This window comes from Drosophila mojavensis, unplaced genomic scaffold (assembly GCF_018153725.1).
Source record: "Drosophila mojavensis isolate 15081-1352.22 unplaced genomic scaffold, ASM1815372v1 contig_136, whole genome shotgun sequence".
In the NCBI taxonomy this organism is placed as follows: Eukaryota; Metazoa; Arthropoda; class Insecta; order Diptera; family Drosophilidae; genus Drosophila; species Drosophila mojavensis.
In genome coordinates this window covers 29,251,417-29,267,862 of record NW_025318667.1, presented here as the reverse complement: position 1 = coordinate 29,267,862, position 16,446 = coordinate 29,251,417, and the positions used below count along the sequence as shown (strand labels likewise).

Below are 16,446 nucleotides of genomic sequence, written 5' to 3'. Positions count from 1 at the left end.
TCTCTAATATGTGTTTTCTGCCTGCTCCAAATTTCTAACCCTTAAATTATTCCTAAGAGTATGACGACGCTCACTATTATTAAGCTGCTCAGCTTGCCGATATTCTAAGTTTTCCCTACGCTCTCTTTGCGAAAGTGTGTTATATTCCCTTTCTCTATCTAAATTATTTGCATTTGACCTATTTAATTAATTCCTAGCTCTTATCCTCTCTGATCTAGCTGCAGCTGAAATTCTCCTAGTTCTTGGCATCTTTACAAATTTATATTAAAGAGAATATAGTAAAAGTAGAGTAAAAGTAATTAAAGTAAGTGAGTCAAAATCAATTAATGAAATGTTCTTATGCTAAAATTATATATATATAATATAGTAAATATAGATTAAAAGTAATAAAAATATAAATAATCTAAGTAGGTAAAATACAAAATTATTTAAGTGCTTGTTAGTTTTTTGTCCTTCTTTCGTTTTAATAATATATGTAAAATACTAATTAGACTACAAAGTCTTTAAAAAGACTATTTCGAAAAGTTAGTTTATATATTCTTTAAAAAGTTGACTTACATTCAATGTAGTAATCGTCAAACACGTAAACGCACGCAACGCACTAACTGATATCCGTAAAGAACTTTTCACAGTGTACACAGCTGAAAAAACTATCACGTTCACTTTTCTTTACGGGTTACAATTTTCGCGTTGTTCACTTGTTCACAGTTTAACTATTACTAAAGGGGGAGTGAATGAAGCTGGTGTTAAAGACCATAAGTCAGTTAATGATTTTAGGTAAAGCATCGGTCCCAATGAAACCAAAAACCCAAAAAAAGGATTTTAACGTACATTACATTGCCATAAAACTGTCTCAATGAATATGAGTATATGAAGTATGTACATATTCCATTCACAAACACAACCGTCATTAACAATATAAGTGGGTATAGGGTATAAGAAACGGAACTAAAGGGGCGTACATGGGACTTATTTTCGCTACCAGCTGACCCTTTGAAAAGATGCAACAGGTCATAAAAAAGGGATTCATTTGAATTATTTGTTTTATTGTCCGAAATACGAATAATTTGCCTGTTTCATCTATATGTATATTAACCTCAGCATGCATATAAGCACACGCTCTGCTAACCTCGCAGTTAGCAGCGACTGCACTTGGGCTGCGCTGCAATATGGGCAATATTATGAGAATTTATTTGTTGAATAATTTCTTTTGTAGACATACGATCTTAATGAAACTTCAGAACGTAATCATATGGTAATAATTTGTGTACAAGATAAGTTATTTTGCTCGACAATGATGCTGACACACGCACACAAATGTAAGGAGTCAGATTACTGTTGCTGTCCGCTGTGGTCAGGGCGCTGAATTTAATACTGTTTCGTCAGCACCATGTCACAAGCGTCGGCAAGTGAGAGAGAAATATGCTTATGCTATGTTTGTGTTAACTTACATTCCGAAGCACAATTCTCTAGTACTTGAAATGCGTTTTTTTAAATTGGGGGCGAAGGGGGTGTGGTATCCAAAATTTGTAAGCGACAAAATCTTCGTATCGATCAACTGTATATACAGCGCAAATTTAAAGACTCCAGGTCTGAAAATGTTCAAATTAGGCTGAAAAAACAAAATCAATTTTTCGATTATTCTCGATAAAGAAGTTATCGGATGATTTATCGAAAAAATTAAGCAAACTCGTACTGCGTATGGTATACACGAGTATGCATGCCAAATTTCAACTCTCTAGCTCTTATAACTTCTGAGATCGACGCACTCATACGGACGGACGGACAGACGGACAGGGCTATATCGACTCAGCTCATCGCGCTGATCAAGAATATATATACTTTGTGGGGTCTGCCACGCCTCTTTCTGCCCGTTACATACTTTTTCCCAAAACCATTACACCCTGATTTCCCATTTTCAATGGGTTCACGGTATAATAATAAATATATTCCATTTGTTGTTCCGTGTGCAAATGCTAGTGATCGTATTTAGAAAATTTGTATATAAATACCGATAACAAGATTCATCGACAGCCGCCACAATTCCGTGGCGATACTTTGTTTCTTTAGAGATCACAGCGCGCAACTATTGTTTTTGATACTGATGGTTCAAATAATAATAAATATATAAAACCCAAAAAAATTATTAAATTAAAACAAAACAGGGGAGGAATTAATTAAATAATAAATACCGATAAAATCGTACATTTTAATAATCATATTTTTTTAATATTCTGATACATATACTTTTTTTAATTTTTTTTTTTTTTAATTTTTACTATTTTTTTTTTGTATTCTTCGATTTGCATTTTTTTGTTTCTTTTTGCGGATTTAGTTAATATTCCTCCCGTTTGTTTTTTGTTATTTTTTTCTCTTTTTTGTGTTTTTATTTATTATTCCCCAAATAAAACGTTTCTTTGTTGGTCTAACAAGTTTCGATTCGGTTATCGAAACTTGCCTTCATCGTCGACTATCCAGGCTTTGTTTAACACGGTGTCCGAGTAAACCTCCATGTCCGATCGTTCTAGCCGAGCGCAGCTGAGTGTACCTGCTTCACGTCTGATCAAGCGCAGTGCTTCCGCATCCCCCATTCCGTCCGGGAAACTACCGACTACCAGCACTTTCAAGCGCAGTCCTGTCGTTACCCGGTTCAGTCCGAAGCCCGCAATTTCAGTCAATATGTCTTTGTTCGATTTCATCGCGGCTGCGGATAGGCTCATTAAATTCGAAGCCCGCATCGACGGTCCTGGAGATTCTAACGCCACCCATGCGGCTCAGCACCGGGCCTTCGAGATCCGCCGAGATCGTGTCAGGACATTATGGGATGATGCTGAGCAGCAGTATAAGGTCTGTGCCAGAGCGTTGAGCCAAGGGGCGAGCAGTGGCGAAGTTGAAGCCATGGAGGATAAATTCGACAACTGCTATTCTGTGTATGAGCGGTGTACGACGCACCTGGGGGTGCAAATCGATGCACTTTCCGCATCGAGTACACCGCCCGCTCCTATGTCCGCTCCTTTCGCCTCGTCTGGAGGCTGTCGTCTTCCACCCGTTGATACGGAAGTGTTCCATGGCGACTACTTGCGCTGGCCAACATTCCGTGATCTTTTCACTGCAATTTATATTCAGAATCCGCGCCTGACTCCGGTGGAAAAGTTATTCCACCTCAACTCAAAAACAGCAGGTGATGCAAATGCGGCTTTGCATCGGCCTGGGACGCCTTGTGTGACCGGTACGAAAACAAGCGACTGTTAGTGAACAGCCAGCTTAAGATCCTTCTCAATCTCCCCAAGGTCACCAAAGAATCAGGCGCGGCTCTCAGAGAGTTGCATGGCACCATTCATCGGTGTATCACTGCCATCGAGCAAGCTCAGATCACTACGGAGAACTGGGATTGTATCCTTGTGCTCTTGTGCACTTCCAAGTTACCTGAACACACTCGATCTCTTTGGGAGCATTCGCTCACTAGAAAATCAGACATCCCAGCCTAGAAAGACGTAAGTCTCTTCATTAGCGAACATGCTCGCGCGCTTGAAGCTATGGAAGGTGATAGGTCCCTCCCGAAAGTCCTGGGTGCAGATCCGAAATCCACGGTCAGCACCTCTCATAAAAATGTCCATGCCTTCGAGACACAAGTCCAGCCCAAGTCCAAAAAGTGCGATTTGTGTGCTAAAGAAATCCATCCGATTCGTCTGTGTCCTCGTTTTATCCAAATGTCTCTGGCAGCGCGCGAGACCTACATAAAGCGAAGGCAACTTTGCCTGAACTGCTTTGCGCAAGGTCACCAACTGCGCGACTGCACTAGCATACACAATTGCGCCAAGTGCAAGGGAAGGCACAATACATTGCTTCACCGTGAAGGCTCCACAGCAAACAGTTCCTCGTCCGGAGCCGCTGTGACTCCAGGTACGTCCGAAGTACCTCGTAATGTGCAGTCGTATTTCACTGCCGATACTCCAGGGGTCCTACTTGGAACGGCCGTAATTGATGTGTGTCACTTGGGGGTCACATATCCAGCCAGGGCTCTAATCGATTCGGGGTCCGAGGCGACGTTCATTTCCGAACGATTATTCCGTCTGATGAAGCTACCATTCCGATCCGTGCAAACACAGGTGCCCGGTCAAGGCCACTCTGTGGCAGCACAATCAACGAAGCTTTGTGATTTCCATATCGGCACTCCGCTGAAACCCCGACTTTGAATTGAGGCCTCAGCCTTGGTCATCCCACAACTTTCCGGCAATCTGCCATCGTACCACATTCCGCAACAGCTCTTAAACAATCTGCCCGACATCCCATTAGCTGATCCACTCTTCTTCAAGAGCGCTCAAATTGACGTTCTTTTAGGCGCGAATATCCTTCCGTCGATCGTTCAGGGGGGCTTCCGCCCTAACCTCTGCGGATCACTTATGGGCCAAGAGACAATCTTTGGCTGGATTCTTACGGGTCCAGTCACCAAGAAGCCTCAAGAGTCGATTTCCGCTTTCACGACTAGAGCTACTATCCTCCACGATGAAAAACTCGATCACCTCATCACCAAATTTTGGGAGGTGGAGAATCTCCCCAAGGTAGCCAGTGAGCCGGACTCTGCGTGTGAGGATAACTTTGTCCGAAACACACGGAGAGACAAGTCTGGCTCCTACGTCGTGACTCTTCCGTTCAAGAATCCGGATCACCCTGACTTAGGTCACTCCCGATCCATCGCTCTGGGGCAGCTTCTCAAGAATGAGAGCAGATTGTCCAAGAATCCGACACTCAAGGCCGAATACGAAGCTATCCTGCAAGAGTATCTCGACTTGGGTCATATGAGGCCAGTGCTCTCACATTGCAATCCTGCAATGAGTAACTTTTACCTGCCTCACCACGCAGTGTTTAAGCCCGACAGCACCACCACCAAAGTGAGGGTGGTGTTCAATGCATCGTGCCCATCTTCCAATGAGAAGAGCCTGAATGATATTCTTCATCCAGGCCCGGTCCTTCAGTCCGACCTCACGATGCAAATCCTTCAATGGCGATACTATCGATACGTGTTTAATGCCGACATCACTAAAATGTATCGCCAAATTCGTGTTGATCCAAAACACACCCCCTTCCAACGGATCCTTTTCCGTAAGCCAGACGGCAACATCGGGGACTTCGAGCTAAGCACCGTCACTTTTGGAGTAAACTGTGCTCCCTTCCTGGCTTTAAGAGTTCTCAAACAGCTCGCAAATGACGTGAGATTCCGTTTGCCTCTCGCCAGCAAGGTCATCTCCGAGTGCATGTACGTCGATGGCGTACTTGCAGGAGCACATTCCAAAGAAAAGGTGATCGCAACCATCGCCGAACTCACAGATGCTCTGCAGAGTGCGGGGTTTCCCTTAAGGAAGTGGACATCCAATTCCATGGATTGTTTGAAGGCTATCCCAAAGAGTCATCGGCTGTGCGAGGACTTCTTAGAGTTGGCAAGCGCATGCCGATCTTTTCTTTTTTTCGCCCCCTGACATTCCTCTCCAGGAGTCCTACACAAAAAGGTCGGTCCTTTCACAGATCGCCAAGTTGTTCGACCCTGCAGGGTGGCTGGCACCCTTTGTCATTCGTGCAAAAATATTTATGCAAGCGCTCTGGCTACGCGGTTTAGATTGGGACCAACCTCTGCCTGGTGATCTCCTCACCCAATGGAAAGAGTTTATCCTCAGCTTCTCCAGCCTTCGGGATATTCGTGTGCCTCGATGGGTACACTTCCAGCCTCGAGCTACTATCCAATTTCATGGGTTTTGTGACGCATCTGAGCGTGCTTACGGAGTGGCTGTCTATCTCCGTGTAGAACTTGGCAACCAGATCTTCGTCAATCTGCTCTCCGCCAAAACGAGAGTCGCTCCGATCAAATTCCTTTCTATACCCCGCTTGGAGCTTTGCGGTGCTGTCCTTCTGACCGACTTATGCTCAGTACTGCTGCCGGCATCCCCAGCAGTCAGTTTTCAGTCCCTTTATTGGACCGATTCGACTATTGTCTTAGCCTGGCTAAACAAGCCTGCGTGCAATTGGACAACCTTCGTCGCAAATCGGATCAGTAAGATAACTGAGCTCACCAATCCTGGTGACTGGCGTCATGTCAGTTCAGAACATAATCCTGCGGACATAGCTAGCAGGGGAGCTCACGCACAGGAGCTTCTCTCAAATCCGCTATGGTTCCATGGGCCAGACTGGCTTCGACTTTCCCAGACTCACTGGCCACTCGTTCCCGCTCTTAGCTTGGAAACTGCTCTGGAGTAAAAAGCAGCTAAAAGTCATGCTGCCACTTTGACTCCTTCAACTGAGTTCACAAGCAGGTTTTCAGAGCTTCATCGGGCCCTCCGTGTCACCGCTTGGATGTTTCGTTTCATCAATAGGTGCAGGAGATCCGCCCCACCTCCGTCGCAAGAGCTCAGTGCTGATGAATTGCACTTTATTCAGGCCAGGTTCATCTCCTTGTGCCAAAAGAGAGTTTACGCAAAAGAGATCAGTTGTTTACGTGCACAGCAACAACTTCCGGCCTCAAGTCCACTCCGAAATCTTAATCCTTTCCTGGATAATAAAGGTATCCTGAGAGCATGCGGACGCATAAGGACATCCACCTCCTTAAGCTACGACGAACGCCACCCCATCATCCTCCCTTCCTCGTGCTCTTTCACAAAGCTGTTAGTCCGTTTCACCCATCGCATATTCTTGCATGGCGGTAACCAATTAATTGTGAGACTCATCCGTTCACAATTCTGGATCCCTAAGCTGAAGGTCCTCATCAAATCGGTGATAAACTCATGCAAGTCCTGCGTTGTTTATCGTAAGCGTCTCCAAACGCAAATGATGGGCGACCTGCCAGCTGATCGCACAATCTTCACAAGGCCCTTCACCGTCGTAGGCGTCGACTTTGCAGGCCCCTTCGATGTGAAGAATTACGCCGGACGTGCCTGCCTCATTACAAAGGGGTACGTCTGCGTGTTTGTGTGTTTTAGCACCAAGACTATCCATCTCGAGGCCACATCCGACTTAACCACCGAAAAATTCTTAGCGGCGTTCTCCCGCTTGGTGGCTCGGCGTGGATGTCCGCAGAAGATTTACTCCGATAACGGGAAAACGTTTGTCGGAGCCGCAAAGACTTTATCTCGAGACTTTGTAGAATCACTTCGATCCGCAAAGCACACTCTCCATAACCTATCCTGTCATTTCAATCCACCGAGTGCACCACACATGGGCGGCTTGTGGGAATCAGGGGTGAAGAGTTTCAAGGCCCTATTCTATAAATCCACTGCCATGACGAAATATACTTTCGAGGAGCTTTCGACCCTCTTGGCAAGAATAGAAGCCTGCCTCAACTCGAGACCGATAGCACCCATGTCCGAGGATTCCACCGACCTACAAGCCCTTACTCCAGGACACTTCCTAGTCGGTGGGCCTCTTATAACCATTACTGAGCCCAGAATTTCGCAAGATGCGATGTCTATCCTGAATCACTGGCAGCGACTTAAGGCTCTTCACCAACAATTTTTTTCCGTAGGAAAGAAGAGTATCTTAAGAAGCTGCACAAACGTAATAAATGGCAGTTCGCCCAACGTGACTTGAAGGTCGGCGACATGGTCATCGTGAAAGACGACAACGTCGCCATCAACGAGTGGCGGCTTGGCCGTGTCCACCTCACGCACCCAGGAGATGATGGGAAGGTCCGAGTGGCGGACGCTCTTACCTCCCGGGGCATCGTCCGTAGACCCGTCCATAAGTTGGTCATCCTACCAACGGACGATAATCCACATGTGATGTCCAACTAACTCCAGTGTTCATCTCACAAGACAATCATTCATCACCCATCATACTTTCCTTTATCTATTTCAGTTATGACACCAGCCACTCATCCTGTGCCGACACCCGGCATAAACTCCTTCCGATGCCGAGTGTCCAGAGGAATCCACGCTCTGCGGAAGTGCAGGCGTTTCCTGGGCCTTCCGGCGCGAATTGTCTGGCGCACCAGCACTCCGGGCAATCCTGCCGTAGCAAGGCTAAATGCAAAACGTGTGGCCAGAGCCATCACACTCTGCTGCACCTGCCCGGAGCTCGTCGCCAACAGCGACGTCGTCCCGCTGCAGCCCGTGTCAGCGGGCCCACCTCCTCCGCCCTCGCCGGGACATCTACGCCACAAAAAGGATCCCGCAAAAGACGACGTCTCCAGGCAGTATCCAGGTCCACGAGGAGAGATACGCCGCCGCTGAGCACGCTGATGCAGCAGAAGGCCGTTAGCATCCTGCCCACGGCAATCATCATTCTGCAAACGGATGTTAAGGAGTTCGATGTGAGAGCGTTGATCGATCCGTGTAGCCCTACTACTCGGATCCATGCTTCATTGGCAAGGGCCATGGGTCTTTCCGCCACTAGCGTGGGTCCGGGAGAGGTTTGCACAGCGACCATCCGTTCGAGAACATCGAATTTCCATATTGATATTATCCTCCAAATGGACCCGCAGCTCATTTGCCGGACGCCAATTCGGCAGGTCGAACACGCAGCCAATCCAGCTGGGATTACGCTCGCCGACAGCAATTGGGCTCGACCCAGTACGGTGTCTGTTGTGCTGGGGGCTGACGTGTATCCTCACGTCATCCTTCCGGGATTGCTCCTCCCCCACATTGCCCGATTATGCTATTAACAGATTTCTGTTAATAGCATAACCGCTTGCTCTCAGAATTTACAACATCGCTATCTTGCGCGACCCACTTTTAAGTTTAATAAATAATTTGAACAATAACCCAACAACGTGTTTTCATCTGACTGCTCCACCCTACTCATAGACATATGTATTTTATATACCTTCGATTTTTATTGTAATCTAACCCCTACCCCTATATCCACCCCCTCACCCACATATTAATAATTTGATGACAATCTACAAGTTTCATGGAGATAGTCCATCGACAAGAAAAGTTATTAAGCAATTAAGTTCCCATTGTAAGCCACCACTGCAGCCAATGCGTGTTTATGTGTTTATGCATGTGAGAATAATTATTGAAATGTCAGTTACACGTAGGGTTCAGGGGATATCATTGTCGAGCAGTCTCAACAAGAGCTTTCATACTTGTTGTTCTTTTCAATAAATTTATTATTTTTACCACTATCACATATATTCATAATAGTAACAAACATAAATACAAAATCTTATTTTATAAAACAACCGATGTCTCCGATAACAATCGCCACCTCTCCGGTGACTTATTTTTTGACTCTTTATCACTATGTATTTTTTCTTCTTTTGTTCATTTATTTAAAATAAACGAATTTAATTAAAACTTAATAGTCGCTAATCTGCTCTCGTTGCGGTCGGTTATGTCACGCAGACAAAATACGTGAATTTATTTACTACCTAAGCTAAAAGTAACCCTAATTATAATAGAAGACCTAACGGTAAACTTCGGACGCTGTCCCGTGCACTGTCGGCTGCCCGAAACAACGAACAACAAGGGGACTGCGACAAACTACATAAACTTGTTGCCCACCAGGGCCACTACTTATTACCCCTCTCCGTGCGCGCCACTGCACAAGAGGGGAAATAAACGCCGTGCTCAGCTGATATTCTGCTTCGAAAATAAGTAAAATCAAAAGTTAACAAATACAAATTAAAATGGAAAAATTGATAAAAACATTTCTGCTAGCTCTCAGCTTAGAAATAAGCCGATTGATTATGCAAGAATGTGCCACATAGCTGGGAAAACACCTTTGGAGCTGAGGGCTGAATTCAATAACCAACGCCAATCATGTACTAATTTTGAGAATCTCAGCACCATGACAACAACAATCGCATATACTAGTGTTACTTGTAGCACAGTATATACCACCGCAACTGCTGCAATCAGTAGCGCGATCCCTAGCGGAAGTATTGATAATCAGGCAGTCGGCTTCCCACCTGACACTGTAAAACTCACTGGAGCTGCTACAAAACTGGCAACAGCCCAAAAAATGCTTAAAACTAAAAGGAAGAAACCTCTATCCCAATAACAAATATAAAAGAGTAAGCAGAGTTGAGGTCTCACACTCCGCTTTAACTAATATTGCAAAATCCAGTAAAAGCTTTGCTTTACTGGATATGGACATGGACGTAACCAGTGAAGGCGAGGATGATGTGAATCCCACAAATGCAAGTCCTGCGACTGCTTCTATTGCTGATCATAGCAACACTGCTGATGCAATTGATACAGTCAATAGCCATCGGAATAATGAACCCAGCAACAACCAGCAGACTCTCGAGTCATCAAAGCCGCAAATCGTTGCGAATATCACTGATCTTAATGATCTATTTGAAATCATTAGTGAAGTCACCAGTATTGATAACGTATCAGTGAAATTCAACCAAGGAGTGACGGCTAGAATATTTCCTAAAGATAGCGACACTTACAGAGCTATCGTAAGCCATTTTGATGCAATAGGTATTGAGTTTCATACATATCAGATGATAGAAGAAAAATCTTACAGAATTGTAGTAAGGGGGCTTCATCATAGTACTCTGAGCAATAAAACGATTTCCAATTTTGAAAAATATGGGTTTGATGCTCTGCATCAAACCGTGTAAAAACATTAAAGAAGTTTACAATATAATAAAAACAATTTGCCGCCAAATGGTGAGAGTTGAAAGGATGCGTAAAACTTCTGAAATTGTCATATGCACACGATGCCACCAATCTTTGCGCACGTTCACAAGATGCACCGCCTACCTGCTTTTACTGTGGAGGAAACCACATGGCAAGCTACAAAGGTTGCCCGTGGTACCAGGAGTTCTATCGACGTTCAATGGGCTCCTCTACGATCAAGAAGAATCAAGCAAGACCGCAACAGTCACTACGTAAACACCAGCATCAACCGGAGTTGGAACAGGTAGAATATCCTATGCCGCGATAGCAAAAAATGGAAACGCATCTGCTCAAAGTCGCATACATAGTATTCAAGCGCACGTCCAGGGGCAGAGAACTAGCAGAAGCCATCACAGCCAGAGGCGCTAATATTCTTGCAACAGGATCTCCTACTAGGTACCCATATATGTATATCCAGTCACACTCCCTCTTGCATTGATTTTGCATTATACAATGACTTAGATTCTGACCATCTAGCCCTTATTGCCGAGTTGCACATCGATAGTCATCATATCAGGCCAAGCCCAAGGCTAATAACCAACAACCGGGTAGCAAAACAGCTACGTAACCTTTTAAGGTAACTCAGAGGTGATTTCTTCGAGCAAAAAACTGGCTTCCATGGACTACACTATGGATGCAAACTATTCGCTATGGAAATGCACAAAATTACTTAAACGACAACCTTTTAGACAGGTACCTGTCCGATGCCCTAGCGGCGAAGTTGCTAAATGCGAATTGGAACAGGCTAACGCATTCGGATGCCATCTAGAAGAACGTTTTACTCCATATTGATGACTCTGAATACTCCAACGCTGTCTTCATTGACATGCAGCAAGCTAAGAGAGCAGGAGTGCGGCAGGGCAGTGTTTTTGGTCCGCTGCTGTTCTCCTTGTACACCTTTGATATACCGAGCTCGTTCTCTCAACATATGGATGCTCCCTCGAAAGCTGTCATTGCCATATATGCTGATGATATTGCAATCATCTATAACTCAAACAAGTAAGAAAGCTCTAGTTGAGAGTGCCCGACTACGAAATCCCCTGAGCCCTTCGAGCAATAGCTGTTTCAATTAATTTTCGCGTCTTTCTGCCTACACAAGACACACACGCACACACACACACACACACACACACACACGCATACACACATTGCAGTGGTGACTTACTATGGGAACTTAATTGTTCAATAACTTTTCTTGTGGGCGTACTTTCTTCATGAAACAGATTAAGACTATAACATGGATATGCATGTATTTGCCTAAGCACAAGTCCCTAGTATTTGAAATACACCTTTTACAATAAATTTTGACAAAAACCGAAATTGTATAAAACGCATATAAATATACATTTAAAATTTGGAAACTCTAGCTTTAAAGATGTAGGAGATATACATTTATTACTGATTTTCGATAATGTTGTTAATCGATAACAAAAAACCGGGGCAATTTATCGATATTTAAAGCAAAACTTCATATGCGCGTGCTATACACGGACCTAGAAAACAAAATTTCAAGTCTCTAGCTCTTATATCTTCTGAGATCGACGCGTTCAAGCATACGGACAGACGGACGGACAGACGGACAGGGCTAAATCAACTCAGCTCGTCGCCCTGATCAAGAATAAATATACTTTATGGGGTCTGTCTCCTTCTGCCTGGTACATACATTTAACAAACCCATTATACCCTGATTTCCCATTGAAAATGGGTTCAGGGTATAAAAACGAAGTGAGTCTGTCGTAACTTGGCGGAGAGCCCAACACCGAGAGCAAGCGGTTATGCCATTAACAGAATTCTGTTAATAGCATAATCGGGCTAAGTGTGGGAGGAGCAATCCTGTTAATAGGATCTGGCATTAACAGACCCAAATGGCTACCCTGAGGTACACCAGATGAAACAAAGATAAATTTAGAAATAGCTGTTCTCAGCAAGACTCTTTGGGCTCTACCCATTAAATAGGATGAAATCCAAGACACAAGTCTAGGTGAAAAACTTAAGCGTTTTAGCTTTAGAATTAGTATGTGATGATGTACTGAGTCAAATGCTTTACTGAAGTCAGTATAAATAACATAGGTTTGCATTTTTTTAGAAAAGCTGTCATTAACAAGCGAAGTAAATTCAAGTAAATTAGAGGACGCTGATCGATTTTGAACAAAACCATGTTGAGATGCTGCAAGGCCGATGTTAAAATTTTCTCAAATAACTTCGGATTTGCAGATAATTTCGCAATGCCTTTATAATTGAAAATATCAGATCTTCCACCTTTTTTATAAAGGGGAGTGATGAAAGATTCTTTCCAAATTGAAGGGAACACAGAAGTATCTAAGGACAAGTTAAACAATTTTAGTAGTTATGACTGAAGAGAAACACTGCATTCTTTAATAACACAACTTGGAATATTATCGACACCGGGAGAGAAGATGATTTCAATGTCCTAATGGCTGCAGCCAGAGAGGCTTCAGTAACTTCAGAAGTATTTATAGACCCATATTCAGGAAGTGAATATGGATATGAGTTGCTGTAGAGATCAGCAGAAGAATAAGTGGATTGAAAAAAATCTGCAAATAGATCTGAGGAATCCTGGTCATTGCAAGTTTTTTCACCACCAAGGATAAATGAGAATGGCAAACCAGAAGATTTACGCTTCGAGTTTACAAATGAGTAAAATTGTTTAGGATCTCGAGAACGTATAGATAGTTCTCATCACAAGTAGAATTAAAAAGATTGAAATTTGACTTTGCAATGGAATATTTATACCAGTCAACACTTATAATTTTTAAAACATTTAGTTTTAATGTTTCTTAAGGTTGAAAGAGAATTGGTAAACCAAGGTGGCTTATTTCAAACTGGTGAAATACGGCAGAGAGGGACACAAACTTTCAGAATAGAGTTTAAGGTGGTATTAAAAAACGATGCTGCAAAATTAATATCAACCGACTCATATAAAATAGACCAGTCTGTTGAATTAATTAATTCATTAAGCAAAACAAAATTGCATTTACGATAATAGCGAGTAGTTTAGAAGGCAAAGGAGTATTAGTGAGAGGATTATCAACAGTTAATTTATTTATTAATTCTAAATAACAATTTGTTAAGCCAGAGCGACAAAGGCCTTCAGGCATTATTTACGTTATATAAATTATTTACTTTATATACATTGTTTACATTCTATATTACATTATATTTACATTATATACATTATAGGTCTATTTTAAGTTTGTTGATAATATTTATAAAATTTTATTTTTTATTTGTTTTATTGGGCTTTAAGATAAGGATATTGAGTGTGGGAGAATTAAAGGATTTGCAGATGTTCATTACGTGTTGGCATTGGAGTTGTAGGTGTTTTCTTGTCAATGTGTCGCTATTGCAAAATGGGCAGGTAGGAGCAGGTGTTTTATTGAATATGTATTCGTGAGTCAGTTTTGTGTGTCCTAGTCTGAATCTTGTATATTTTATTACGTGTTTCCTATCTGTTTTAGTTGGAAAATGTGTAGGTTCTCTTGCAGGGTTGATCGTTTTGTAGAAGTGTGTGTAGTCATTCCAGATTGTTTTTTGTTGTTTGATTGGTTGTTATGTTAATCATTTTATTGATGTATTTTTTGTTGTTGACGTTGTGTAGGAGCAATGGTGAATGTGTAGCCATTTTAGCTGATGTGTCTGCTAGCTCATTTCCTTTTATCTTAACATGTCCAGGTGTCCAGAGTAGCTTATTATTTGCTTAATTAAGTTTGTCCCGAATTTTCGTTATTGTGGGTTGATAGGTGTTTGGGTTTTTGACAGCTAGTAAGGTGGTGTTCAAACATGAACATACATAATAATAAAAATAGAGACAGTACTCGAATAACCTGCGCGTTATCCGACACAAAGTAATAAAAATGTCATCCCTTAGTTGCAGCGACCAATGCAGCGTCTAATATATGTAAATGTAACGTGAGCCTGGGCCCAAAGATTCAAAAAAAGGGACACTTAAGTAAACATCTGGGCACTTGTTTGTGTGAGAAAATGCACCCTTCCAGTGACTGGAAGTAGTTTTAAGAGTCTCTGTTAGGTATATAAGAACTAGGATTTTAAGCAATAAAGAGTTCAGTTAAGATCTTGAATTCGGCAAATGTGGAGTGTTTTTCATTTTAACGCTCTAACATTTTGGTCCTTCGGCGTTCTCTGTGTTTTCCCCCACCCGTGGTAAGAGACACAGAGAAAGGAACCAGCGTCTTAATGCTGATAGTTTTAAAACTCAGCTTAAGACAAAATATAGTATATTACTCTGTTTTCCCCCGCCAGTGGTAAGAGACAGAGTATATACATATATAAACTAAAAGTGGTGCTCAAATTTAAAAAAAGAAAATTTGTAGTGCTGGTGGGTCTGCATTCCCAAAAAGGGACTAGACCAAATAAAAAAAAAAAAAAAAATTTAAAAATCCGAAAAGTTCGGTTCTCTCGTGAAGTGCGGAGAGAGAAAAACAAAAAACAAAAACAAAAATTGAAGTGATTCTGTTCTCTCGCGTGAAGTGCGGAGACAGAAAAAATTAAAAAAGAATAATAAATAAAAATCCGAAAAATTCGGTTCAAAAAAATAAAAAATCGAAGTAATTCTGTTCTCTCGCGCAAAGTGCGGAGAGGCAGAATACTACCAAAAGGTTTCTGTTCTCCATCCAAAAAGAGAGACAGAGTAAAACTACAGCGAAATTCGACGAAAGAAAGCGACTCATCAGAACCGTCAGTGGCCAACGGGAAGAGGAATATCACCAAGATCATCAGGCGCCCCCTTCAGAGAAGACTGGATCAACAGGAGGACAGCGCGGATAAGATAAAGATAAGTCGTAGTTTAATTTTTTTTAATAAATATAAATAAAAATAAAAAGAATGCTGTCAGAAAAAGTGATAAAGCTCTTGAAAATGCAATCGGACTTAGTGTCCAGATTGAAAAAACTAGACTCATCTGAAGAAATTAGGCCACCGAGCGAAATTTTAGGAGAGTTAGAAAAAATAAAAGAAGAATTAGAAAATAATCATACCTTATTGTTAAAAGTAGGGGTAATAGACCATGCATACTTTAACAATAAGGAATTTGATAAAGCGATGAAAAGCATACAAGATTTGAAATTAGAAATTATGAGGGCTGAGAAAGAAGAAGATAAAGATGTGAAGCATGTTAGAGCAGTCACAGTTCACAAAAGCTCTGAAGAAGAAGTAGAGTTTGAAAGCAAAGTCGAACAGTTAAAACTATATTTAGTAGAAGTATATGAGGACATTGCAAAAGGAAACGTAGGAATCTTCGAGATTCGAAAGAATAAAATTAGATATTTATGGAATAAAGTTTCAAAGCTAGTTCAGGAGCTAAGAAATAAATATGTGTCAAACAAAATGTTTGACGAAGAGGTTAATGAATTAGATTTTGATGTGCAAAATGCAATCAGTGCGTTAGAAGCCAAAAAAGGCACCCCAATTCAACCCATAATCCACGAAAAAATGGATAACCTTCCGGGTCTACCAAAAATTCAAGTCCCAATATTTTTTGGAGATGTCAAAGATTGGGATTTATTCGCTGAATTATTTTGCGACCTTATTGATAGAAGAGAAGATTTAACTCCTTCTATCAAATTCAGTTACTTAAAATCCTCATTACGAGGAGAAGCAAAGAGCATGGTTGCTCATTTATTAACGGGGTCCGCAGATAATTATTCTACCGCTTGGGAATTACTTACCAAGCGATATGAAAATAAAAGGAAAATTTTTCGGAACAATTGAACCGAATAATGGACCTTCCAAATTTAAATATTGACTCATCCAAAAGTATCAATTATTTTATTGATACAATTAATGAGTC

General features: G+C 42.0%; 1 long non-coding RNA gene across 1 annotated transcript; it reads left to right on the top strand.

Moving 5' to 3' along the window:
* The first annotated feature begins 14,501 nt into the window (after positions 1-14,501).
* LOC122757782 lies at positions 14,502-16,153 on the top strand. Its single transcript, XR_006357934.1, has 2 exons — positions 14,502-14,801; positions 14,972-16,153. It is a non-coding gene; the product is annotated as an uncharacterized LOC122757782 (long non-coding RNA).
* The last annotated feature ends 293 nt before the right edge of the window (positions 16,154-16,446 follow it).